Consider the following 25,750-nt stretch of genomic DNA (forward strand, 5'->3'; position numbering starts at 1 on the left):
TGAGGTTCTAATACTGTTTCCCTTTCGCTTGCACATGTTTCAGGACGCTTTGTTTTGGTGTATTTTTTAAACTTCTCAATGTTTTTTGCTGCTATGTTTATTTTAAGATGTGGTGTGCTCATGGACATATATATATATATATATATATATATATATATATATATGCATCTAGAAGTTCTGTTTTATTATATTGCCACAAAATCCATGGATCAAAAATGGCGTTTACATGCTGCATGCTTTAATTCCAGACACACTATGATGGTTGGAAGTTTTACATTCCCACGGGGGAAAGCGTATATTCTATCAGCTTCATGCCGTAGAGCGCTAATTATGTGAGTTGTTCGCTTTGTGTGTTGATCTTGAGTACCATGTCTTTGAACTATGATGTTTCAAAGGTGGCGAGGTATCTATGGTCTGTAGTATGCGCAAGCATGGAAGTGTGGTGAAAGAGACATCATAGTCTCTGAGGCTATATGTTTCAAGTGCAGCAAGGTATCTATGGCCTGTGTATGCGTAAGCATTGCAGTGTTCATGACTAACGTGTTTCTGCTGCAGGGGCATGCATTAGTTTGTTGTTCCTGTATCAGTTTTTTTTATTTCGTGTGTTGGTTTATTGTTTTCATCATTTTGGTGCATGAGCAATTTTTAAAACTATTTCTCATGTGTACAGGCAAGTACTTTTGGCCCCTTCCGCAAGTGCATGGTCAAGCGTCGGTGAGACTGATCGCAGTCAGGCTAAGGTACTGCACTTTGCGGTTATTTTATCACACAGGTTATTCTTAATCACAATGGACTTTGTAATACATCACAAATCTTAGTTTCTCTTCGTTGATCGGTGGGGCGGCAGTGTTTGAGGACAATGTCGCGCAATACTTTCTCATCAGGTTTCCACGGTGGGATCAAGGTATTTTGTAAAAAGTTGCAGGTGCTTCATAACGATCATGAAGACCTTATTTTGTTTGTATTTTGAGAAATCAATCGAATGGGGGTTTCGCAACATCGTCGAAGTCAGGGTTTGTGTAATAGTTATTGAGAAAGCATATAATATATATATATATATATATATATATATATATATATATCATATATATATATATATATATATGGAGATATATGGATAGATAGATAGATAGATAGATAGATAGGATAGATGGATAGATAGATAGATAGATAGATAGATAGGATAGATGGATAGATAGATAGATAGATAGATTGCTCCCGGGTTTTGGCACCAAAAAATGTTAGAAAAAAATCACTGGTCATACACTTGCAATTGTCTATTTCTCGGCCACCCCTCTGATATAAGAGGGACATCCTGTCGTCCGGGGGCATGGCTGCGCACGTGCTGCTGTACAAACCGCCGGACACCTAAAACACTGCTAAACAGCAAAGAAAATCTTGTACTAAAATAAAAATTATGTATATTAGAGAAAACCTAACACAAAATATCAGGCAACCACCTAAGAGGCTATTCCTGCGAAAACTTCCAAATGTTCCAGGATAAACTGGCATGTCGTCCTTCGATAGTCAACGCTTAAAAAATGAATGATTAGTTAGCTTTACCAGCATGCTCCGTCCGTACCTGGACCCAATTTACGTTATATGTGGCGATTTCATTCCCTGGAATGCTGCTGTGAAGTCGTGTTTTAAGTAGATATATACTGGACCGCGAAACGGGAGCAGACACGCTGAGACCTAAGCGTAATCTCTCTCCAGACCTACTCACATTTGCTCCCTATCAGGCTGAGCAGACTCGCTGAGAACTACGTGTAATCTCTCTCCAGACATAGTCACATTCGCTCCCTACCATGCTGAGCAGACTCGCTGATAACTGTGTGTAATCTCTTTCCAAACCGAGCCACATTCGCTGCGCACCAAGCTGTTTCCGCTCCCTCAGCTGCGCCCGAGTTCATTGTCTTACACGATGTCCTCCGCCGTTTCAGGTGACCTGACCGCCACCTGCCGGACACGCGGACAGCGCCGAACGTCCTGCCCGCGGCGGAACACCGCGCCGACAGGCAAGTCGCCTTTGTGCGTGCGTCGCCTTCGACGCTGTGTCCGTGCGCCGCTATCGTCGCCACCATCGCCAACAGCGGCGGTGCATCTCGCCAACAAAGGCCGCTAATTAAAACGGGTATCCGCGGCGGCGGCTGGCCCGGTGTGGCGTTATCGGGCCGTTTAAGGGCCCCGACCGGGCGCGCGGCGGACCCTGTCCATTACGTTTGAAAACGTTGTCTGATTTCATTTCTGGTCCAGCCCGGGCCCGCGACCGGCTGGCAAAAAGAGGTAGCACCTGTTACCGACACGTGATGCGCCTGACAATGAGCACGCTCCCCACCACCCCCTGTCGACGGTCTCCCTTCTCGTGCCGACCGGCGGTGCCGGCGCGTCATTTGAATACGCCGCTGCAGGACCGCGGACTCGATGCGGGGTGCTGGGCTCGGACCACGAGCTCGGGTGCAGAGCGCCGGGCTCGGACCGCGGGCTCGGATGCAGAGTGCCGGGCTCGGACCGCGGGCTCGGATGTAGAGCGCCGGGCTCGGACCGCGGGCTCGGATGCAGAGCGCCGGGCTCGCACCGCGGGCTCGGATGCAGAGCGCCGGGTGGCAGCCGGCGGCGTCCCACTCCTCGCCGGCAATCATTCAGCATTCAGGCGGTGATGAATGGGGTGGCGTCCACCCTGGCCGACGTCCCAGACGGCCGGCCGCGCCGCCGCCCCGGACGGGCGCCGCCACCGGGCCGCCGGGTCTGCGCTGGCAGCTGAGGAATGACGAGACGGGAGTGGCGGTGGGGTGACACAACCGCGGCGGGTTGTTTGGAGTCGCGGTCCCTTTTCAAATGGTGCACGGGCCGCGTTGTCGTGCGCAAGTTTATGGAGCCTGAGTGACTGCAGCGGTCAGGTAAGCGCCCGGTGAGGCCATGAGATCAGCCCGGAATTGAACCCGGACTTACCACATGGGAAACGAGTGTTCCCTCAACAGACACGTGTCGCCCCGGACCGGTTTCCAGTATGGAGGGGTGCACTGGCCTGCGAGGCGTTGTGGGTCAGGAGTGATGAGTGCGGAGTGGTGGGTCAGGGTGGTGCGTGAGGAGTGGCGACTCAGAATGATAGGTCCGGAATGGCGTGCTTGAAGTGGCGGCTCCGGTGTGACAGCTCCTCGTTAAGGGTCCGGGTGGCGTTTCGGGAGGTGGTGCGTCTGACTGGCGGACCGGCATTGGCGGGCCTAGTTTGGCGGGTCAGGAGCGACGATCGCTGAGTGGCGGATCTGGCGTCCCCGGTGTGGCGGGAAGGCAGCGACGATCGCGGGGCGGCAGGTCTGTCGTCGCGGAGGGTCCGGTGTGGCGGGTCAGCATCGACGATCGCAAGGCGGCAGGTCTGTCGTCGCGGAGGGTCCGGTGTGGCGGATCAGCAGCGACGATCGCGGGGTGGCGGGTCTGGCGTCGCGGAGGGTCCGGTGTGGCGGATCAGCAGCGACGATCGCGGGGTGGCGGGTCTGGCGTCGCGGAGCCGGACCGCCGCGCCCAGAGCGGTGCGTCCACTCCGACATGGGACCGCGGGTCCCATGCCGGAGTGGACAGCCCTCGGCGCTCCACAGCTCTCGGCGTGCCGTCTTCCCGACCGCGTCCGTGGCGTCCGCGGGGTCCGGCCGTCCCACTGCCGGCGAGATCATCAGATGGCCGGGCGTGGCCCGTCAGAGCGTCCGGCAGCGACTGCCGCGGGTCTGGCCACTGACCATACCACCCGGCGGGATCATCAGATGGCCGGGCGTGGTCCGTCAGAGCATCCGGCAGCGACTGCCGCGGACCAGGCCACTGGCCATGCCACCCGGCGGGATCATCAGATGGCCGGGCGTGGTCCGTCAGAGCGTCCGGCAGCGACTGCCGCGGACCAGGCCACTGGCCATGCCACCCGGCGGGATCATCAGATGGCCGGGCGTGGTCCGTCAGAGCGTCCGGCAGCGACTGCCGCGGATCAGGCCACTGGCCACGCCACCCGGTTACTGCTATGGGACCAACTATTGGTCTGGGTCGCATGGGCAGCCCTGTCCAAGCTGCAGTCCATCAAGCGAGTGGTCCCTCCAGCCTCCGCGACAACGTCGCACCGTCGTCAGCGACGTCGTTGGGACTTAGACCGGGCCCAGGACCGGCGAGGGGACCTGCAGACCTGCCAAATGTCTGCAGTGCGAACTGTCACTCACTAATTCGTGGCAGATTGCGTAGATTATGTGTGTATCGAAAGCTCAGCGTGACGTCTAGATGCTGGCAATAACACTGCTCCCCCGGGTTACGGCAGTCTTGGACGCAGCGTCGCACGTGGTAAGATGAACGCGCGTCCGTAGATTACGCGGCATCAGTAAGAACACGCGTTCGTAGCTTACACTGTGTCAGTAAAAACACGCGTCTGTATTTACGCGGCGCCAGTAAGAACACTCGTCCGTAGCTTACACGGCGTCAGAAAGAACACTCGTCCGTAGCTTACACGGCGTCAGTAAGAACACGCGTCCGTAGCTTACGCGGCGTCAGTAAGAACAAGTGTTTCAAGTCTGGATAAATGGCAATGCCCTTGTCAAGTTGAATATACGCTACTGGAAACAGATAGAAGGGTAATACTTGCACGAGTTTTGTATTCTGCTGTTCCTTGCCTCCTCCTTTTTGTTTCGATCCCTGATCCTGTCCTTGGGCCCTCTGATCCATTAAATATGTATGTTTTGGAAAGTTTTGGTTATTAAGCTGTAATTATCCAGCAGCATTGAAGACCCTTGTCGCATGATCATGCCGTCGCTAAGGCACCCTCGCTTAAAAGCACGCTCGCTGTAAAACACCCTCGCTTAGAGTGCGCGAAAAGGACATTTCCCTATCGAGCCGTGGCGGCGTGGAACCGCCTCCCTGCTGCCACGCGCCAGTGCAAAAACTGAAATGAGTTTATGGGCAAAGCAATGTCTTTCATGAGAAAATTTACCTAAATTGACCAACTGGCCATGACGTGCAGATGCTGATTGCATCATTAGTCGCTCATTTTTTATAACATCGTGTGTGTATCGCTGGCGTTGCGTCCCATTTGCACGTGTTGCATATTTTGTGTTTATCTATGGGATGTGTACTGACGTGGCGTTAGAATAGCCACTCGCTGGATTTCGCCAAGGTTCGCAATATAAATAATAATAATAATAATAGTAATAAGACACCGTTTTATCCCATAGTGCTATGGCTAAGGCCAAAACAAAAAAGGCAATATTTCGCACGTGCGAGATGTGTCAGAATTGAAAATCTTCTTTCTGAAATACTAAACGCCCGTTTTTCTGGAGAACGTAAGATCGGGCTTCTTGTCGGGACCGTACCTCCTCAGCGTTGGCAAGTCCCGAGTGGTCAGGTGGTGTATGGCATGAGTGGTAGCCTCGTCAGCAGATGGCCGGTGGAGTCCGGCTGACACGCCTCTGGCTCAGCCCGTCGCTCGCCTTTCCCCTGCGACGGAGCTGCTGCGCACCAAAAGATGGAGAGCACGGTGTGTAGCTGCGCGAGGGTGCGCTCCTCCGGCTGGCTATGTCGTGACGTCCAGGCACTCGTTCTGTATGGGGGTGCGTTGCTGCTCGGGGTGTCGCCGTCCGTCCTTCGTCCTTCAGCCTTTCCTCCGTCCCGAGGCCCCATGCCCGAGGTCTTCGCCCGTCCTTCGCCCTTTAGCCCGTCTCCCGTCCCGAGGCCCGAGGCCCGACTTAGTCCGAAGGTGTCTCCAGCCCGTCCTTCGTCCTTCAGCCCGTGGATGCCATCAGCCCGTCCTTCGTCCTTCAGCCTGCAGTGCCCCTTCAGCTCGTCCTTCGTCCTTCAGCCTGCCCTTTATCCTTTAGCCCGCGGGTGCCTTCAGCCCGTTTTTCGTCCTTCAGCCTGCGGTGCCCCTTCAGCCCGTCCTTCGTTCTTCAGTTCGTCATTTTCTCCTTTGTCCTTCAGCCCGCGAGTGCCCTCAGCCCGTCCTTTGTCCCTCAGCCCGTGGGTCCCGTAAGCCCGTCCTTTGTCCCTCAGTCCGTGGGTCCCGTAAGCCCGTACTTTGTCCCTTACCCCGCGGGTCCCGTAAGCCCGTCCTTTGTCCCTTACCCCGCGGGTCCCGTCAGCCCGTCCTTTGTCCCTCAGCCCGTGGGTCCCGTCAGCCCGTCCTTTGCCCCTCAGCCCTCGGGTCCCGTCAGCCCGTCCTTTGTCCTTCAGCCCGTGGGTCCTGTCAGCCCGTCCCTTGTCCTTCAGACCGTGGGTCCTGTCAGCCCGTCCTTTGTCCTTCAGCCCACGAGTGCGGATGCCTTCAGCCCGTGGGCACTGACCAGGCGAGTAGGCTGGGCTTCACTTCGCAGTTCTTGCGGCGTCGTTAGTATCCAGTCAGGTCAGGTCAGGTGTCGGCAAAGCTTGTATTTCATGCATCAGCTGTTCCGTGGCATGCCCTTCACCCCTTGGCGCGGTGACGTGGAGGCCTTTGTTAGACACTTGCTGGAGGAGCCTGTCCAACTCCTGGGCCAATGCATTAGTTCGTTATACGTTGTACGTTGAACGTTCGTTGGTCGTTGTCTGCAGTCCGGAGGTCATGGCAGGCGGAGAGCCTCTCAGGCATTTCTCCAGGCCCGGCCTTGGTGAAATCGCGACGAAGGAGAGTCGCTCGCTCAGCTGGCCGCCTCACGAAGCCGTCGAAAATCATCTGGGTGACCTGGGTCAGCTGGTCCAGCGTAGAGTGACCCTTACGAAAACTGGTTTATTTCTTGCCTAGCATGTCATTCTCTTCTTGCCAAAACGGGAGCTGTGTTTATATGTTTTTTCTGCGGTTCTTTTTTAGATGTTTTCTGCTTCTTAGCCGTATCTCATGATACGGCTAAGAAGCGAGGTCTGGTGGTTACTGCTAACCGATGACGCTGATGGCAAGTGACGGAGGCGTTGCTGTCTAAGAGCACTGCGGCCTGGGACGCATGCGTGTGCTGGAGTGTACCAATAATGTAGCGGTTAAGCCGCGCGCGTGGGAAACCAGCGACACGGAGTTCGATTCCCCGCGGTGCCCGCCGTCCTTGCCAGAGTGGGAGACAGTGATGCCGTAAAGGCCCAGCAGCTGAGTGCGTCGTAAAGACCTAATGACGACGACACGTGCAGTGGCCCCTGGGGGCGTCTGCCACCCGTCCCCCTTTAACACAATGCATTACATGCATTAACATGTGCGTGAACGACGGTCAATGCCATAAAATTAGGAGTAACACTAGCATAAGTATATCGAAAATGGCCGATGCTGGTTAGCGTCCCGCGACAAGTGTCGCGTGCTAGTAGTGCGCCGAACTAGGTTCTCAGTGATGGCCGGAGCTATGTTTGAGGGCAAGTTCGGATGTCTGGAGGCATCGTCTTCTGGCTTACAGAGGTGCTCCGCTGTATTGCTCATACTGACATTGCTGCCCACGAGATGGCCCTGCGTAACGCGCATTATAAATACAAATCCCAGCTTTCCAAAGTTGTTAGAATGCTTAGGAACTAACGAACGTGAAGACATTGAGAGAGAGAGAGAGAGAGAGAGAGAAGAGAGAGAGAGGAGAGAGAGAGAGAGAGAGAGAGAGAGAGAGAGAGAGAGAGAGAGAGAGAGAGGGGCAACACACCCCGCCCATCGCCTCCGAACCTCAGCAGAACATTTAACTGTGCAAGCCTGGCACTGGACAGTAAAGTTTATGCCAAAACACCAAGCACTGGCATTGTTTACATTTTTAAGTTTGTGTTTTGCTTTCTGTGCCTTTTTGTGGACCACTGAACCCGTTTCCCCGCTGATGAAGTTGGGCATCGCGATCCAATATCTCGCGCATTCGTCCTGCCTTACCAACTTTCACAACATTAATTTCCATAAATAGGCTGCGGCAAGAGACAACATAAGAAGTTATCACCTGTCTGACTTTTTTCGTCAGACCAAACGATTTTAAAATGGTCTCACTGTTTGCTTCCTGATATAGTGTGGATAGCGCCGCTTTGGTTTTATAGCAAACGGCCCAGCCCAGCGTAGGCAAACTCAAAAGTCACCTTCTTCCTCTCGGAAGCTCTCACTGGCGTTCTGAAGCTCGTTCTCCTTCCAGGCAAGGCACTGCTGCTCCCCTCCGACGGGCGCCAATAAATAATGCTGTTCCGGTCTTGATAGCCGCGAAATCGTGCAGAACAGCCGGGCTTTTCACGCGTTGTGCAGCCGAAGCTGGTGTCAGCGATACTATTATCTACGACTGAAGCCGTAATCGGTGGCACGAATGTTTAAAGCTGAAGGAAGGGCAGGAACAAGGCACGATGACTGCTCGGTCCGCGACGTGCTTGCTGGCTTGATTGGTAATGCCGCCAGTTATTGAGCAAGACGTAGGTGGTGACGTTCTCCGCGTCCTTTTACGCATACATTTTGTGTTCATTTGCTCGTTCGCTGCTGCTTCCATTGACTTGGTTGCTATTTCTGACCATCTTATCGCTAAGTGTTCCTTTGAAGCCCTCATGTGCTGTACTCTGAGATCTACCTAACTCCAATAGTTCCTCAGAAAAGCAAGCCCCATTCCGCGCCCCATGCCACGTGTCTCCCACACCCACCTGCACCATCGCCTTCACCGAAACATGGCCGGCTTTCTGCAAACTGGACGCATTTTTGTCGCCGCTGGCCAGCGCCGTCGGATCGCAGAACCCAGTGGGCGGAGCAGTGCCTGCTGGGGGCGTGGCCAGCCTCGGCGCCGGCGCTGGCCGCTGACCGACGCCGGGTCCCGGGGGAAAGGGGAGGGGGGGGGGAGACCGGCCGGGCAGCGCCGGCCGCCGCGCCGAGGGGCGAGGAGCGCTCCGCCGCCCGTCTGCTCGGCCGCCCGTTCCGGCGCCGGCACCGGCGCCGCGCGATAAGCGAGGGCCGGCCAGCCGAAGTACCGCCGACGGCCACGGTCCTCTGCCGACCGAAGAGGTGCCGCCGCGTGCTGGCTCAGGCCGTCCACGATTGGGCTCGGGCTATATTCCTTATTGTGGTTGCGGAATGCGGAACGTAGGCTGACGGTAGAGGCAGGGGTCTCCTACATCCACTGAATACGTTTGACGGAAAAAGCTTGTGCGGGGGCTGGACAGTGAAAAATGGCGAAATATACCTTCGCCATACGCCAACAAACGTATTCTCTCCGGACATGGCGCACTTAACTTTCAAAGTGTGTGAGTGTGTGCGTGTGTGGGTGTGGGTGTGGGTGTTAGTGTGTGAATGTGGTGGGGATGTGGGTGTGGGTGTGGGCGTTGGTGTGGGTGTGGGTGCGGGTGTGGGTGTGGGTGTGAGTGTGGGTGCGGGTGTGGGTGAGTGTGGGTGGGGTGGGGTATGTGTGGGGTGGGGGTGGGGTGGGGTTGGGTGGGTTTGAGTGGCTGGAGTCGTATAGGGGGGGGGGGGGGGGGGCTGGAGCACAGCAATGATTGAGGCTTCACCTCTCGCTGTCAGCCAGGGCCCTTTCGAGAGGGGATTCCTTGATCAGGTGCCATGCCGGATGCGGTAGTGGTGTGGCCGGGACTCGAACCCAGAGCCGAATAACCACAGACGTGCACTCTATCCGCTACACCATCAGCATTTCTCGCTTGCCCCCCCCCCCCCCCCCCACATCACAATTAAATAGGAAAACCGCACCCTGGTCAGAGGCTTGCCTTGAGGGACACACCACCTGGTCGAGGGTAGCGGCACTGGCTTACGAACGGAAAGTATTGAAGGAGTTTTTGTTTTGTGTGGCGTCATAGGTGAAGGCAGCTTTGTGTGTCATGATTTTGACGGTTGCGTTCCCCTCTTCCTCTGCAGCGCTTCTCCCGTGGGCTGATGCCATTTGCCGTGTTGCTATCCACTGTCCGCTTTCACCACGGGAAGAATCGCGGGCGAGAATTAGCTACAGGCTGGACTGGTGACATGGGTTTAATTTCAAAGTGATTAAATCGACAGGACTCCAACTGCACATGATGGATGGGGACAATGGGCCGCTACAGATTGCCATTAGATCAATGTAACACGGTTCAGTACGTGGTCTTTAACGGCAGGTAATCACGTTTTCCGGTCACGGTAAAAAAGGCTAACGCTCCACCCCACTCACCGTCGCTCAAGGCTGAGTCATGTTAAAATTCCCATCAGATGCGGACGTCTAAGAGCCCTGTTTGGCTTATCCTGACACTATCAGCACCTTGTTTCTCCAGCCACATAAGCGAACAATGAGTGCGTTTGGACAGCCTCGAATGCCTCATATGGACTCACGTGCGGATTAAACCAATTTCTTGCGTTCACTCAGTCTCCTACAATATGTACTGCGTCGTTCTCAAAAGCGTGGGTCCTTTCGACTGTATTTCTTCATCCGCCTGCCAGACTGATCCGCATGCCGTCCAGCAAATGTTTGTACTAATAATGTATATCAAAGTGGGTCTAAATGGCGCGGCCCGGCGGGTGGACGACTGGGGGAGGGCAAAACGAACGCCGTGGGGTGCACTTCTTGTTGGTTATAAGCTGCAAGCAATGCGCAGCCTCTGAAAACGGCCGGATATCGCCGAAAGTGGTCCTCACATCCCCTCTACTCTGAAAATGTCTTTCAGTTCTGATAGGCGGCGCCTGCTCTGAGGCGGCTGGCGTGCTCAGGTGTTCTTGGAGTTCTCACGAGAATGTCTACACTAATCTGCAAATGAACTCCTTGAGCTGCGAAAAGGATTATGGAGACCTCTTTAGCGTAATGAAGTGTACCTGGTCACCTGCGTCTTCATCGATGTTCCGGTCAGCTGTTTCTAAGAAACAGTGTAGGGTATTATCGCATTAGAGATCTGCCTGGCACTTACATCTACTTTGATGCTCCTTTTACGAGCAGGAATCCATTTGACATTCAGTTTGCTTTGTTACTTGATGTGTTAATAGACATTCGTGACGTGCTTTGTTCTCGCCCCACTCAGCTTAGTAGACCACTTCTTAGTTGACATCAACTATTTTTGGCATCTAATTTCCGCAATGTTGGTCTTAAACGTACAAATGGTGAGGATTTCGTCATGACTCCAGCTTTGTCGCTCTGTTTTCCAACGGTTTTTGCGAAAATGTCATGTATTTCTCGAGGTTGTGGTGTGCAGCATCTCAAAGCGTGTTAAAGACGCTCAATTCTGCATTGCTTTGACTCAACCGTTTTGATGTTGGTCACCCATGTATGAACTTGTTCTGCATTAAAGCTGGACTGGCAAAGTCACGTTCAATGGAGTGAATCACAGAAAGAGTCTTCCGTAGGTCCTTCACAAGCTTCGAGCTTTGAGCTTAACAGTAGGCCGTAACGGGCAACACGAAAAATATATCGCCCCCTTTTCAAAATGATGTGTTGAGTATGCAAGGTCACCAGGATGAAGGTCAACACCTACGACGCATAAGGGATGCTGATCTTCACGCTTAGCTCCGAAGCTTGGGACAAAGCCCGAGCCTTGTCAGTCCCAGTAGCGAGTTGGTGAGAGCGATCACCTTCTGATCCTCGCCCACCCGTGTTGGTGTGGGTTCGAGTCACTTCAGACGCTTGCTATTTTCCCTTGAATGAGATGGTCTGCGTCCGTTGGCAGCGACTGCGCTAAAGGTTAGCTAACTTCAGAGGGCATGAAGGACCACGCTCAACATTGCGGCACGAAAACCTTTCGCCACCAAATTCTTCCGTTGACCTGGATTTTACTATCGGGTGGTGGAGACCCAGGCCCACGCAAGAATCCCTAATTAACGTGGGCTCTGGTCTCAGCATTTCATCCAATCAAATCCCTTGGACTAAATCTTAAAAACGAACGGGGTGCTGACACATTTCTCAAACCATGAAAAATTTTCTCCTCACGAGCATTTATGCATTTCAGGTTACGTATCTAAACACAGCAATCTTAGGTTGATAAGGGGGAATACTAACGGAATACTAACGGAATACATACTAACGGAACATTGGAAACGGTTGGGTGCCTTAGATGTGGGTCCTTCCTTGGGGCAGACCTGACATAGCAGGCCTCTGGCATTCCAAAGTGTTCCAACCGAAAGAAGTCCGCCCTTATGATCAAAGAAACATTTAGGTGCCCAAGCTGAGTTAACAAAACTAAAAATCTTCAAAAATAGACGTGCACCTTGTCAACCGGTATTCTGGAGGTGCAACCGAACAACTAGGTAAAAACCGACTTAAAATTTCAGCCTACTCACGCACGCAAAATAGCGCTGAAGAGCGATTTGATTAGCATTGTCGTTGTATGCCTATTTAGGGTTCACGGAATATTGTCCTCTGGAGGAAATGTTGACCAATTTTGATGCTTAGAAACAGCACATTGTTAATGCATATCTTGACGAGTCTTGAGTGTAAGAAATCGCTTTTGTCCATTTCTGATACCACTTTTCGGATGTGGCAGATTTTTTTCCGAAACAAAGTCGTATGTTGCTAAAACGCATGTCATGCCTGATATGAGCAATTAATGCCTTAACCTTCGTCCTGATAAGGGGCGGGGGCGATGGGGGGAGGGCGATTCTCTACTCCCCTAAGGTTTTTTATACCCCTCTAGTGTATCGTGCCATCGTGCCCAAATTTTCAGCAGTTGATAGGGCATCCATTGCACATGTTTTGATTAAAAAACGTGTCCCTAGCATTCCTGTTGTCGGAGCAGCGGCAGTTTTTGAGGAATACTGCGCGGCGATCTACGTCCGCCGCGGATGGCAGGCGACAACAGACGGTACCGGATCGCACGCGACGGGCCGACATTGCTACATTAACGGAGTCATGCATCAAAACGTGCGGTCAAAAGCTCTAAAACTATGCACGATTGCACTCAAAATCTAAAAAAGAACACGTCTGTTTAGGTTTGGTGCCGCTGCAAGGCATGGTCTCGTATGTATGGGGCTATAGAGCTGAAATGTGCGATTTGAGGGAATTTGATCCTTGACCTAGCATAATAGAGTTAATATTTTAGCAAGGAGCAGACAAATTGTTACGGATCGTGAAATCTCTTTGAGATCATTCCACTGATGTTTACCGCTAAGCTCTTATCTTTCGTATTACGAAAACGTCAGGAGGCCGCATCGACGGCCCCCCTTTCAGTCGGCGCTATGAAAAACGGTAAGCCAGGGCGAGGGTTTATTCCCGAGCTTTCCACATTAAGTCCACGTGTTGAGATCATATATATATATATATATATATATATATATATATATATATATATATATGTATATATATATATATATATATATATATATATATATATATATATAGCACGTTGTGGATTAATATTGAAATATGTCCCACCTGCTGCTACCATCTGTGTTTAAGAGTGCCTCTTGGTTACGGGCGACGGCGAAGACCGAACGTGTCCCACTTGAAGTATGGAAACATTTTTAACTCGAGCCTCCAATCCCGACCCAACCCAGCCCAGCCCAACCCGGCCAATCCCAGCTCAGCCCAGGCAAGTCCGCCTCGGCCGCACCGGCCTGGCTCGGTTACCACGCTTTTTGGGAGCTAATATTTGTGCAGCCACTGAATGCAAGCTAATGCAGCTTTCAGTAGCATAGAGCGCTGTCCTAAAAACGCTCCATTGTTTAAATTACTAGGCATGAACACGCAAAATGTTTGATTGGACGGGATTTTACTGTAGCGTTGCAACACACCAAGCTTCTACCTCAACGATTTGATAAACATGTGCAAGGTAGTTTGCAACTTGTGAAAACCCGAAGAACATGGATCAAAACTCGATCGAGAGATATGTGGGCATGCAACTTACACTGGTGCGGAGCTCTGTTAATTGAAATCAATGTCCAACTGAAATATTGCTGATTCGGCTATGTTTGGTTACAAATTCCAAAAGCGTAGGTCACGGAATTCACGGAGTCGTGCTTTAAAATGGGCGAACTTTAACAGGCCAAGCCGGTCGATTTTCCAGCAGTGCAATTCGCGGATAAGCACACGATTTTTTTGTTAGCGCACCTCCGTCTGTCAAATTCTCTTCAATGGTTTGCCACAAAATTTCAACAAAAAAGCTCAAACTTATTGGTATCGGGTTCAGAAGGTGTCTCGCTCCATAAGACATCATGTATATGATTTACACAGACAATTTCACAGGTGTTTCACATTTCACAGACAATTTCACAGCCTAGCTCGTGGCGCGCCGCCCAAGGCGTTCTACCGGTATGTTGCGAGTCCTTTTTTTCAGTACATAAACTCATAACTGGTGTGATATCGGAATCGCAAACGAGATGTGGTAGTCGCCGTGGCTTAAGGCTCGAGCCCAATAAAACAATGAATTGTGTCATCCAGCTGTTAAAGATAAAATGAAATGTAAGATGTAAAGCTCTTAATTTGTCATCTACAGTCAAAGCATGGGTTGCGTGTCACGTGTTTTAACTATTTCAGTAAAATACTCTGTATGTTCTCAAGCATTAGAGGCTCAGAAATGTTTGCATTCCTAACCACTCGATCCGTGCCATCCATTACCATAGCCAAAGACAAATGTCCTCGTTATACTCCAAGATTGGGATTGATGCTCCCAAAGCCGTGACTTTCGTGACCATATGGAAGCAGTGTGATGGGGCAAACAGGCTGTCGCCAGGTGCGCACACCGAACATTTCTGAGGGGGGACGGGGGGGGGGGGGGGGGAGGGGCGACGTCCGCAGGCCCTCGCCAGGATGACAGGAGCATTCATTGGCGAGACCTCTACATATCGGCAGCACAATGTATCGTACTACGTCCCCTATCTTATGTTGCTGTGCTCCGAATTCCTAGCTCGTGGCTAAGCGGTTTGACGCCGTTCGGTGCCTAACCGCACGTGACGTACTATGGCTGCACGTGGTACGGTAGGGGTGGGGTTTTCCTGTTCAGTCGGGAGGGAGGATCTCAAGCCCCAATTTTACGAAGAAAATGGGTCGATTCGGAAAACTTGCTCGTTTGGGGATTTTGGGACTACGTTTAGTCGTCACCCTGCAAAGCCCACCAAACTTATTCTGTGAAATTACATCTCAGACCTGGTGAACTGCACCTCAGAAAGACACCCCTGACTTGGTGTCATGTCGTGACGTGCCGGTGACCTGACCAGACATGGTGTCATGGCCTGACGTTCTGATGACCTGACCTGGTGCCATGTCGTGTCGTGCTGGTGACCTGACCGGACCTGGTATCATTCCGTGACGTGCTAGTGACCTGACCTGACCTGGTGTCGTGTCGTGATGCACTTGTAACCTAGCCTGACCTGGTGTCATGCCGTGACGTGCTGGTGACCTGAACTGACGTGGCGTGCTGTGTGTGCACAATGTGAACGTAAGCACCCTTTGGATGTTCTTGTCTCATGCTTTCCCGATGCCCAGAGTCGCTACATTTAATAAGGAAGGGCGTGAGCCACGCGTCCTCCCCCTCGCACTTGACGCGTCTCTGGCTAAGACGAATTTACCCAACAACTCTGACCACCACGCTGCGGCGACATAGTCAGCAGCAAGCGCTGCTTATCCAGGGCTGGGATCCTAGTGCGTGACAAATGAGTGCGTTCCTCGTGCGTTGTCCGGCTACGTGCACTGATAGATTAAAGGAACTCAAAAGATGAGGAAAGCGTGGCCAATTGCTCCGGTTAGGACATCGTATTGATCCCTACCCGTGGGCGTACAGAGTTCAATTTTCGGTCGATGCTATGGCCAATATGGCTTGATGTGATAATTTTATCATCATCATCATATCAGCATATGATATATATATATATATATATATATATATATATATATATATAGTGTATGTGTACGTGTGTGTGTGTGTGTGTGTGTGTGTGTGTGTGTGTGTGTGTGTGTGTGTGTGTGTGTGTGTGTGTGTGTGTGCGTGTGTAGGCTATAAAATCGTAGATGTGTTGTCACAACACACGATAACTACATAATCTAAAATTAGCAGACTTGCCATATCGTTATTGTCGCTGGCTGTTCATGACAAGACAGCGTTAGCGGCAAGCGCTACGCATATCGTTGCGCACGTCTCAAACAAAAAAAAAGGATATATGAGCGCAGCAGCGTGCGGTAGCAGGGACGAGGTCTGAGCGTATCGAGACCGCACTTCCACTGTGCCCACGCCCATACTCCTGCAACCGACACGCGGCCGCCGGAGCCAAGGCCACCGCGCGGCCGTGGCCGGCGGCGGCAGCGGCGGCGGTGGCGGCCCGACCGCCGCCCGGCCGCTGCGGCTGCATCGGTCCGGCGCCGCGCCTGCAGGGCCTCATGCGCGCGCGCGCGCCGCCGACGCCGCTGCGCCACCGCACGCCGCAGTAGCGTGGAGCGGTCGGGCCGGTGGCGGGGACGCGCGCCACCGCGGCCGGCCGCCGTTGGGCCGCTCAGCGGGGGGAGGCGCCCCGGCGAGCAGGCCGGCCGGGTTCGGCGGGGACGCGCCGCGCGGCCCTGCAGCAGGGGCCGGGGCCGAGCAGCGGACGACAGGTGAGTCGGTCTCCATCGACAGCGAAGGGGGCTGAAGTGCAGAGGGATTCTGTCGCTGGTGTGCGTTCGGATATTTGTCCCCGCTCAGCCACCAGGAAAGATTGCAAGGCTATGCGCCTGCTCTGTAACCGGCGGAGGAGCGTGAGCCTGGACATGAGTACACGGACTTGGGAGCCAACGAAGGACAGGGACCTTGGCACTGTGACGTTTCGTGGTAGTTATTGTATTATCCCTATTGCATTGCGTGGAGAGGTTGGATTGAAACACATTCAGGCCCTACAAGTTGTGGACCATTCCTATGCCCTGCTGGTTTCAGTGCTCCTGCAGCCCGCAGCGAGGGCCTGGGTCTAGTCATGAGTGTCCCCGCAGGCGGGTTGTTGAGGTGGGGGAGGGAGAGGGGACAGTCCCCGCAGGTGGGTTGTTGAGGGTGGGGGAGGGAGAGGGGACAGTCTCCGCAGGCGAGTTGTTGAGGTGGGGGAGGGAGAGGGGACAGTCCCCGCAGGTGGGTTGTTGAGGTGGGGGAGGGAGAGGGGACAGTCCCCGCAGGTGGGTTGTTGAGGTGGGGGAGGGAGAGGGGACAGTCCCCGCAGGTGGGTTGTTGAGGTGGGGGAGGGAGAGGGGACAGTCCCCGCAGGTGGGTTGTTGAGGTGGGGGAGGGAGAGGGGACAGTCCCCGCAGGTGGGTTGTTGAGGGGTCGGGTTGGGGGGGGGGGGGGGGGGGATTTGGCAGTCTGGCTGTTTATGCGAAAGAGAAACTTTCGCCCCATTTGGCAGTCAAGATCGTCATCACCTATATAATAGGCGTGAGGTCATTATGAGTTGACCCATCCTCCCTACGTTTGGGACAATAGTGGTATTGTTCCGTAGCATAGTAAATAATGATGGTTATTAGATGATGTGTGCACGGGAAATTAAATTAGCATATCGTTGCAGGAGTGACAGGAAAATGGGAGACAAAAGCCCATTTTAGGGGCCGTGCTTTCCACGCGATATTATAGGATTGACGTTAAACTCCACAAAAAAGGCTGCGGCGGACAGTGCCAGTGCCCCTCCTCTCCTGACGGTCCTACAGAGCAGAGCATCATGGAGGACAGTGGCGGTGCCCCTCCTCTCCTGACGGTCCTACAGAGCAGAACATTATGGCGGACAGTGGCGGTGCCCCTCCTCTCCTGACGGTCCTACAGAGCAGAACATCATGGAGGACAGTGGCGGTGCCCCTCCTCTCCTGACGGTCCTACAGAGCAGAACATCATGGCGGACAGTGGCGGTGCCCCTCCTCTCCTGACGGTCCTGCAGAGCAGAACATCACGGCGGACAGTGGCGGTGCCCCTCCTCTCCTGACGGTCCTGCAGAGCAGAACATCATGGCGGACAGTGGCAGTGCCCCTCCTCTCCTGACGGTCCTACAGAGCAGAACATCACGCCTGGCTCCAATGTCCGAGCCGTTTGTGCGCTTCGCTTGCGCTTTTAGGAGTCGTCAGGAAATCACGTGACGCATAAAGGTGGGAGAGAACTTCTAATGAAGCGTAACCGAAGCACAAGGAGGATGGGCGCCATGGACAGCGCAGTGTTACGCTCAAGTGGACTTGCTAATCATGATGAACAAACAAAACTGTTTTAACAGCGTAATCAGGGGAGTGGGTTCTTGCTCGGTGTGACCAGTGCATAACCAGGGAAGGGTTGTGAAGGACAAAAATGTGTTACGTAATTTCTGAGCGGCCCTTCATGCCCCAGCCGTTGCAAGAAAGGTGGGCAGTGGCCAAACCTTGGCAGCGGGATACTACTACTGTAAGACCTGAGCTCAAGGAGGGAGCGGCATGCAGCTGGTGACGCCCGTGAGCGTAGCCGGTGCAGATGTCGACACTGACCGGCTTCATACACAAAAAACAACGTTTGAAGAGGTGCAGGTCTGGCCGCCTACGGTGTCTTGTCGGCTCGATTTTGATGGCATGACACGCACCTTCGGAGTCTGAAAACACGAACATGTTCATGGTCATCCACATGCCAGCATGCCCGAAACTGAGGAGCTCCTTGACACCCTATATACGCACCGTGGTCTTGTGTGGAGAACCCGCCATTTGCCACGAGTGTTTCTAAGCTCTCTGCTAGCCACGCCAAGCCCAGGTGCATCGCTCAAGTGCACTGGATTATAACGGGAATATCTGGTTCGCTTTGGGGACGTTTGGCTCGCTAGTGGTGATGACTTGTTGCATCCCTTTAACCCAGTTTGACGAAGGACGCTTATCTGGGACAGTTGGTTTCTGCGCGCTTCCGATCTTTGAGCCCGCCGCAAGCATGGGGGAGGCGACGTCCGCGCATCCTTGCACCCGCGCTACATTCGCCGCCTCCAGCCAACCGGCGGCGACAGAGGAGCGTGAGGATAGCTGAGGCGTGTAGCCAGGGCCGCTCAGCCCCCCCCCCCCCCCGCCCCCCCCAGCGTCACACCGGCTGACGAACGGCTAGGACCGCTGCGGACCGCACGGGGGGAGCCCGTGACCTGATCTGATCCTGGTCTGATTCGATCTTGACCTGACCTGATGTCGACCGGCCGATCTGGACTGCCCCTGTTCAGGCTTTGACCTGAACTGGGTCGCCCGGCACGAGGTTTTGGCCTGATCTGATCCCGGTCTGATCCGACGTCGACCTGACCTGATGTCGACCGGCCGACCCGGACCGCCCATGCCCAGAGGCGAACGCTAGGCGGGGCTGTGAGACGCCTTCGGTGCCGCTGAGCTGGCCTGGGCCGCGTCACGCTGGAACAAATGGTCCGAGCCCGTTTGTTTACCGACGCTGGTCAATGATGCAATGGGAGGTGCAGCAGCTATTTCCGCCGACCATTGCGTTCAACTGCAATTAAACGAACTGTGGTGGTTAATGCAACTCAGAAACTTCCCCTCGTGAGACAAAGAAGACAACAATATATCACTTTCGCACCCCATCATTTCCAGGCTTGCTATTGTATAGCATGCTACTTCTTGTATTAATGTTTACCCACCTTAATGATATACCCTGCCCACCTGGTGGTTGGCTTGTTGTCTATTGAGGATGCACTTTGTTACCAGATGATTACTGATGGCCCGCGAAGTTTTTTTTTACTCAAGTGTTGACTTATGCTGGTCACTAACGATCAGTATGCCTTGTGTCGCGTGTTGCTGGGCGGAGCATGCACAGACGACACCCTCAGCCATCTTTTCGAGCTCAACCCGTCCCGAAAAACGATAAACTGAAATGGAGTCGAATGCAGTTCCAGAGTTACCAGACCACCACATCGATAAGAGGCATTGTGCTCGATCGTAGACAAATCGCCTTAAACCTGAATTGCTTATGATGCGTCTAGACATTCCAACCCTGTGCCCAACCAGGAAACGATGTCGCCCATATCTGGCAGCTTGTGAAACCTTTCGTAATCCCAAGCACTGACCCCGCTGCATGTATTACGTTTACATAACGCCCTAAAACACAACCACTGCGTCGATTCATGCATGGGACAACTTTGGTTCAACTCTGACTGGCCCGTCATGTTTGCTTTACCTTTCTGGACCCCATCGGGAAAAAACATCGCAAAAGACCATGCTGTACTGAGACAAGTGAGCTGCCACTGTCGCATGTTGTGCTAGCTTTTGACATTATTTAGGGGTCGACAGAGGACAGATGCATTTGCAGCTATGTATAAAGAGCTTGTGTTCGGTCAGCAACCTTGAATCTATTCCTGTAAAAATCATCCAATACCTACACGCACTACCATTTGATTTCGTGATGCTCTTGCAGGGCTATTGTTTGCAATGAGTCTGGCTGTTGTTTGAGCTTGCACACGCAGCAATGTTAGCTGTGTCAAATCTCCCACAACGCCCAATCCCGGACAAGTGCTCGCTATGATCAAAGAGGTCTGAATGGATCTCCCCGATTGCTTGTCACTGATACCTCGTGACTGCAAGACCACAGGAAGTAAGCAGTCACAGGCAACAAGGTCTGCCGCTAGTCAATTGGCAGAGACAGCGCCGGCCAGAGCACCAATCACAATCTGGGCTCACGTGACGCGCGCAGCGTGAGCGGCCCCCTGGCGGCCAGGGAAATCGGGCCCGTTATCGCTCGTCTTGGCAGCTCCCCGGCTCGAGATGGCAGTTTTGCCAGCCACGTCTTGCACGGTCTGGCAGATCGCTGACAGAGCTCCGATGACGTCATCGGAAGGCTGAGGTCATCAGCCGCTCTCTATCCTGCATAGACCACAGGTCTCCGGCCGCAAAACACCAGGCGCCGGAGAGTGAGCCCAAACAAGGAGAGAGAAGTAATGTGCCGAAGGAAGCCAAACGTCAAAATGAGACGCGCTTGGCGGCAGAGCTGCCCAGCGTAGAAGCAATACATCAAAGCTAAAGAAATAGGTCGGTAAAGTAATGCATTATGGGATGGGTTCATAGCTTCCACGACCAATTATGCAGCTGCATGAAAAAGACTGTCAGAATGGGAAAGCCTCAATGAGCTTCAAATTGTTATTCCTTTCAGGCAGGTAAGACAGACCACCACACATCACACAACCTTCACACATCATTCGGTGGAATAAATGGTCTGCGGTGCATTTGGCACGCTCCTTATCTCCAATGGCCTTGAAAGGGCCTCAAAAATTCAGCAAATGGCCGCATTTTCCCAAAAAGGGCGTCCTGATCCGGAACTAAGGCCATCTGATGCATGAGATAGGCCACCTGTTCCAGGCTAGGGCTTCCCAGTTAACGACGGGGTCTCCCGAATCAGTCAAAGAGCCGTTTTATAATGCAAAATGTGGCTCCCTTATCTAGAGCGTGGGCTACCAGATCACAAATGTGGTGTTATGGTCGGGAAAAGCAAGCCCTCGTTGCAGAAAAGGTCTGCTCAATCTGATTTAGCACCCCTTGGCTAGTTATGGAGGTCTCGCTACTCTGAACCTTGGGTAATTTATGTGGAGCTGCAAAACTTTTAATTTTAGCAAAAAAGACCTCTAATTTTGAGTTGCAAAATCCTGCTCATACTGCCTGTTCCACTGCCTGCCCGCAGAGGGGACAACTTCCCACCTTGTCCCCTGGGGACGCCCCTGGCCATAATACCACCAGTGGCACCCATGCAACATAAAGCAACGCAGCCCCAATTGGTTGTCACTGGAGTTGAGACGAAATTCATCGCATACAGATGGGGTTAGAATGTCATGGCTGAAGCTAATGCAACATCAATGGTACGTGAACTGCAGTAGTGGTGCACATTTGTCCAGCACATTAGCATATTTGATTTTCCTTGGCAAATAACTTGTTTAAGTGGTTTTATGCCACTTGACAAATACTATTCATGCATTGCGATATTGATGATCAAATGTAAAGCCGCGCACGCGTGCTTAACTTCGCAAACCCAACAGAACTATCGCACTCTTGTATGAAGGGTTTTACGAACGAATGGGCTTCAAAGCAGCCAATATCGCATTGCACCATGTGTGCAGTGAAAAGTGTCTATTTCAATCAAAATTGTGCACAGTGATGTACTTATACAATCAAAAGCAATCACAGACAATAATAACAATCAATTGTAGTGCACAGCAAAGGCCCTCAGCGCCTCCCGTCTGGCATTTTGAACCCTTATGTTGAAAATACCCAACCTTGGGTAGCTTGTGAAGCCCCATTTAAACTTCGTTAACAAACAATGGCCTGTATAGAATATGAGAAAACTCAGATAAAAACCTCATGTGCGTGGAGGACAGCAAATTTTCCGAATCTAAGCGCACTTTGCCAATAAAAGGATACCAGAAGACGCAACGATTCCAGCCCCTTGTCCTAACAGCCGATCCACGCTGCATGCCAAGGGCTGTACAACACAGGCGGCTGTGCAAGGGCTGGCTGTACGACTGGCTCAAGGGCCGTACAACACAGGCGGCTGTACAAAGGCTGGGCTGTACGACTGAGCCCGGGGCCGTACAACGCAGACTGCCGTACAAGGACTGGGCTGTATGGCTGGGCCCAGGGCTGTACAACACGGGCGGCTGTACAAGGGCTGGGCTGTACGACTGGGTCCAGGGCCGTACATCACAGACTGCCGTGCAAGGACTGGGCTGTACGACTGGGCCCAGGGCCGTACAACGCAGACTGCCTTACAAGGACTGGGCTGTACGACTGGGTCCAGGGCTGCACAACACAGACGGTTAAGCTTAAAGGTCCCGATGACCCCGACTGAGTATAGTGCGATCTGACAGCTTTGCTCCCGGAGCCGACTAAATGCCACCTAAATTCAGAACCGTGCTAACATTAGACATCGTCCAAGAGCTGTCCAACCGCAGTGTTTTCATTTTGGCATGGCAAAGCAGGCATTAGGCTTGCAGGTTGGTGCTATTACAATGGCTCAACTCAAGTGCTTCGCTGCAAAGATCCCATAGAGAATCGTTTAGGGTGGTACTGAAATCACCTTACAGGAATATCGTAAGTCGAGGAGGCTGATGAGATGGATCACAAACGGTTAATTGCGTGATTCGTTGCACATGCATTGTAAAGTTTACCTGTCTGATATTACGAAAGATTTATTAAGTTTGGTCAGCTACATTATCCAATTCTTTTTTCCTTCTCAATAGCACTGAGGTGGCGTTTTCCGGCTGTTGCTCGTAGTCGCGAGTGACACACGTAGTCATCAGCATAGCTTCGAACGTCGACTAAAAAATGCAGCCAATGCTTGCTTGAGAACGGGTTTTGGCCATTACCTCCTGGCATGCTGAAAGTCGGTTATATTCTGCACTTGAACTCCCAACTCGTAGCACTTAAAACCAGGAGTTTTAACGGAACTGTCCCACTTTTGGGGGAATATTCAAAGCATACTTTATTGAAACCTCAGGGCTAGTTAAGTCTAAAAATAGCACTGGGTAGTGTCACCTGCATCACAGTCAATCCGTATAATGATACCATTTAAACTATTTTCGAGTCCGGATTACGCTGTCAACGTTTTTTAACAATTTTTTGTTGACTCATTTTGATCTTTATTCTATTTTCGCAGGGTCCTTGACATCTTTATGCAACCCAGATAAAAACTATGTAGTTTCCAATTTGATTGGCATGAAAAGAGCCCACTTGGTCATTGTAAAATAAAGAGCGTCGGTTATTAATTTCAACGCAGTCGCTTAGCGCGTGTTTTTCAGTTTATTGAATAAACTACAGACGGTACTGATCTCGCAGTAGCTTCTGGCTTCTAGTCCAGTTCTAGAGGGTAAAAACAAAAAACTGGTCAGACATGCATGCCCTTATAACAATGGCCGTATCCGGGAATTTTTTGGAGGGTCTTCTAATATCGGGGCCCTTTGTCAAACCTGTGCCCCCCCCCCCTTGCTGAGGCTCTGGCTGCGCGCCTGATTGTAGTCAGCGCCATAAATCAGAGTCATAAGTCAGGGAAAAATCAAATTCATAGCAAAACGTTTCGTCGAGCTCGCGGGATGAAGGCTCATGTTTGCATATACTGTTGTCTAATGAGAGGGTTTCAAGCTTTCGTGGCATTTATCACGCAAACATATTGGTACATTAGTATGTTAAAAACACTACAGAACACACACGTTGAAAGAGCAAAGCAAGTTAAATGTGCCACGTTCAAAGCGGTGAGCAGGAAGCCAGATGACAATTTCTTCCGGATGGTTGGCTTCTCAAATCGAAGTTCTGAGCTATTTAGAAAGATTATACACAACATAGAAAAATAGATTCAGCGATACGTGAAAAGTACAAAAATGGTGACATGCTTCCTTTAAGACTTTCCTTGCTGGTATGAAGTCGGTTTAAGTGCAATAACTCGTTGATTGGTTACTTTTGCGAAGGGATGGGATGATGACAAATGACAATGTTGAAGATTTAGGTGGTGATTACTTCTGTGACCACATTATGTTCCGGCGTACACAAGACAGCTGCCAAATTAGAATACGTGACGCCCCTTTATGTTACCTGGCTCCGCCCCTAATGATTGGTATCTCGCGTGACAGACATCAGGGCCACCGCGAAGTTATCCTGGCATCGGAATATTTACCTCCTGTCTGGACCTCACTCTGTTTCATGCTTATGCACTTTTCTGAAGTTTTACCAATGTCGACACTGACGATGCCAGTGGCAAGACAAGAAGAAAAGTGGAGCCATTTTTTTCAGCCGCGCATGCGTCTTCGCTATTCATAGATATGATGTTTTAACTACATGTATCATTCTGGCAATTGTGAGTTTTCGATGGCATTTACTACTAGCGTTACATTGCTTCCGCAGGTGGTTTCACCTGTCTCATATGAACAGCAGCCAGGTGCACAAACCCCTTCCGTGTTGCTCTTGGATCGTCCCTCGGCAGTTCGCAGCATCACACGTCACCTTAAGATGACCATCTTTTGATGCTGTTGTTCTAACTCGCGTCTGCCAAACACAGAGCAGTCGAGGGACCATGGAAGTCACAATCGCCACAAACAGCCCGCGATGTGTTCCGACATGGCGGCTTCAGGCTTCGGCTTCCGAACGGTTTCTGGAATGGCCTCTGTTCAATGAAGGGAGCTCATATTTCATCGCTTGCGTAAAAATCTACGTAGTTCAGTTAATATACGTCGTACCACGTTTCAGAACGCCAGCTCAAGCGGTTTGGGACGTAGCTGCAGAACAATCCGAGGCTGATGGTTGAATATGACCTGGGGCGACGGTGGGTTAGGCGTATAGTGTTACTTGATATTGCCAGACCAGCCCTGCTGATTATAGCAAGTAACTCAAACTGAACAGCAAGCATCTTCTGATGACATTAGTTTGTTGATGTTCAAGACTGATTATTTCGCAGATTTGAGGGAATAAAAAATGGTTATTTCCATGGAGCCCCGCCCCAAATGTTTGCATGGGCAGAAGTTCAACGAGCTTCAAGCTCGTCGGACGAATGCGGTTTGTGCCCATGTTGTTTTGGACAAGGGTTCATCGAGAACAAAAGTTGATCGACTACACTCATTTCACGTGATCGGGGTCGAGCACTAGTCTGTGTCCGGGATGAGCTGTGATACGAATGTTTGCCCTAGAGGAGTTTCTGCCACTCGAACTTTTGTCCTTTACGAACTTTTGCCGAAGACGAACTTCTGCCCAATATGAGCTGCTGTTCATTGTGGACTTTTCTGGGACTGGCTTTTGCTATGCAAAATTTTGCCACTGACAAACTTTTGTCCGATATGAACTTTTTGCCTATGGGCCCTTTTGTTCGTTTTGGCTACATGAGACTAGGTTATGCAAACTTTTGCTCCAGACCATCTTTTGTTCCGCATCAACTCCTGTCCTGAACGAAGTCGTGCGTTGTCAGCTGTGGCTTTATCCTAAGCAAACTGGTGTCATTTTTCTATTGACAAACTTCTGTCCCATGTGAACTTTAGTCG

The sequence above is a fragment of the Pollicipes pollicipes genome, unplaced genomic scaffold (genome assembly GCF_011947565.3).
Source record: "Pollicipes pollicipes isolate AB1234 unplaced genomic scaffold, Ppol_2.1 Scaffold_6138;HRSCAF=7277_pilon_pilon_pilon, whole genome shotgun sequence".
NCBI lineage: Eukaryota > Metazoa > Arthropoda > Thecostraca > Pollicipedomorpha > Pollicipedidae > Pollicipes > Pollicipes pollicipes.